This window comes from Sinocyclocheilus anshuiensis, unplaced genomic scaffold (assembly GCF_001515605.1).
Source record: "Sinocyclocheilus anshuiensis isolate Anshui unplaced genomic scaffold, SAMN03320099.WGS_v1.1 scaffold1142, whole genome shotgun sequence".
NCBI lineage: Eukaryota > Metazoa > Chordata > Actinopteri > Cypriniformes > Cyprinidae > Sinocyclocheilus > Sinocyclocheilus anshuiensis.
Genome location: NW_015536577.1, coordinates 246,984 through 247,258, shown reverse-complemented (window position 1 = coordinate 247,258; position 275 = coordinate 246,984).

Here is a 275-nt window from a genome sequence, read left to right as displayed (position 1 = left end):
TATATATATATATATATGTGTGTGTGTGTGTGTGTGTGTGTGTACAATGTACATATAACATAAGAATGAGATTTACCGCCTTAATGCCATAATTATAATTTGTTAGTAAATGTGTTTAATTGTCATGAAAATATTGCAATGCAAAAAAAAAGTCTTAATGGTCATAAAATGTTCCTTCATGGTCTTTAAGAAAAATATAATTTTCTATTTTTTTTTCTTTTGATATTGCGGTGAAATAATGTCCCAGGCAAGTTTTTTTTTTTTTTTTTTTTTTT